The following is a 2735-nucleotide window of genomic DNA, read 5'->3' on the forward strand; positions in this document are numbered from 1 at the left end:
AGATTCCTCTCCTTGGAACACTGACAGTACACCCTCAACAACAGGGGTATATTCAGAATAAACCAGGTAGTATAGACAACCACAAAGATTTAAGAGGCAACCAACAGCTATGATTGAATGAAAGGATCACCACCTATACAAGGCCACTCCTTCAAGACTGAGAGGTAGCAGTGTTTCCTGATATATGGAAACAAACACAGAGAGCTGAGAAAAATGAAGAAACAGAGAAATATGTACTAAATGAAAGAACAAGACAAAAACCTTAAAAAAGACCCCAGTAAGGAGATAAGTAATCTATCTGAGAAAGAAGTCAAAGTAATGGTCATAAAAATGCTCACCAAACTTGGAAGAAGAATGAAATAACATAGTGAAAACTTCAACAGAGTTAGAAAATATAATAAAGAACCCACCAGAGTTAAAGAATACAACAATTGGTCTTCCCTGGTGGCGCAGTGTTAAGAATCCACCTGCCAATGCAGGGAACGTGGGTGCGAGCCCTGGTCCAGGAAGATCCCACATGCCTCAGAGCAACTAAGCCCATGCGCCACAACTACTGAGCCTGCACTCTAGAGCCTGCATGCCACAACTACTGAAGCCTGCATGACTAGAGCCCATGCTCTGCAACAAGAGAAGCCACTTCAATGAGAAGCCCACACACCACAACAAAGAGTAGCCCCTGCTCACAGCAACTAGAGAAAGCCTGCACACAGCAATGAAGACCTAACACAGCCAAAGATATAAATAAATAAATAAATAAAATTTATTTTTTTAAAAAAGAATACAATAACTGAAATGAAAATTGTACTATAGTGATCCAAAGTATATTAGATAATACAGAAGAATGGATCAGCAATCTGGAAGACACGTATTGGAAATCACCCAATCAAAACAGCAAAAAGAAAAGAGAATTTCAAAAAATGAAGATGGTTTAAGGGACCTCTGGAACAACATCAAGCATACTAACATTTACATTACAGGGGTCTCAGAGGAGAGGAAAGAGAGAAAGGGGCAGAAAACTTATTTCAAGAAATAATGGTTGAAAACTTCCCTAACCAGATTGAGGAAGCACAGTGTCAATCAAGATGAACCCAAAGAGATCTATACCAAGACACATTATAATTAAAATGTTAAAGTTAAAGATAGAAAGAGAATGTTAAAAGCAGCAAGAGAAAAAAACTAGTGGTGTATAAGGGAACTTCCATAAGGCAATTACTGCACTTTTTGGCAGAAACTTTGTAGGCCAGAAAGGCGTAGCATAATCTATTCAAAGTGCTGAAAGGAAAAAGCTCACCACAAAGAATATTCTATCTGGCAAGGTTATCTTTCAGAGTTGAAAGAGAGGTAAAGAGTTTCCCAGACAAGCAAAAACTACATTAGTTCATCACCACTAAAATGGTCTTGCAAGAAATATTTAAGGGACTTCTTTAAGTGGAAAAGAAAAGGCCAAACTATAAGTTTAAAAATATATGGAAAAAAATCTCACTGGTAAAGGTAGTGGATTAACCATGTGTAAAGCTAGTATGAGGGTTAAAAGACAAAAGAAGTAAAAGCAACTATAACTTCAATAAATAGTTAATGCATACACAAAACAAAAATATGTAAATTATGCCATAAAAAACATAAATTGTGTGGGGGATAAAATGTAGTGCTTTTAGAATGCATTTGAACTTAAGCAACTATCAACTTAAAATAGATTGCTTTATATATAGATTGTACACATGAACCTCATGGTAACCACAAACCAAAAACCTATAATAAATAAACAAAAAAATAAAGAGAAAGGAACCCAAACAAACACTAAAGAAAATCATCAACCACAAAGGAAGAATCCAAGAAAAGAAAAAAGGAAGAGAAGAATATGAAAACAACCAGAAAACAATTAACAAAATGGCAATAAGTACATATCTGTCAATAGTTACTTTAAGTGTTGAGGACTAAATTCTCCAGTCAAAAGACATAGGGTGGCTGAATGAATTTAAAAAACCCCAAGACACATCTATGTGCTGCCTACTAGATACTCACTCTTTTTCCATCCCTTCACTTTCAGCCTGAGTGTGTCAAAGCCAAAGACACACTCAGGATGAAAGTGAAGGGATGGAAAAAGATATTCCATACAAATGGAAATCAAAAGAAACCTGGGTAGTAATACTTAGATAAAATAGACTTTAAAACAAAGACTGTAACAAAGGACAAAGAAGGGCATTGCATAATGATAAAGGGGTCAATCCAACAAGAAGATATAACATTTGTAAATATTTATGCACCCAACATAGGAGCACTTAAATATATAAAGCAGATATTAACAGATGTAAAGGGAGAAACTGAGAGTAATACAATAATAGTCTGGGACTTACATAAATAGATAGGTCATCCAGACAGAAAATCAATAAAGAAACATTGGCCTTAAACAACACATTAGATTACATAGACTTAATAGATACACATAGAACATTCCATTCAAAAACTGCAGAATACATATTCTTTTCAAGTGCACGTGGAACATTCTCCAGGATAGAACTCGTTAAGCCACAAAACAGTTTTCAATAAATTTAAGAAGATTGAAATCATATCAAGCATCTTTCCCAACTACAATGGTATGAAACTAGAAATCATTACAAGAAGAAAACTGGAAAAAACACGTGGAGGCTAAACAACATGCCATTAAATAGTCAATTGGTCAATGAGGAAATTAAAAAATATCTAGAGACAAATGAAAATAGAAACACAACTCTCCA

The sequence above is a fragment of the Kogia breviceps genome, chromosome 8, assembly GCF_026419965.1.
Source record: "Kogia breviceps isolate mKogBre1 chromosome 8, mKogBre1 haplotype 1, whole genome shotgun sequence".
NCBI classification, from domain to species: domain Eukaryota; kingdom Metazoa; phylum Chordata; class Mammalia; order Artiodactyla; family Physeteridae; genus Kogia; species Kogia breviceps.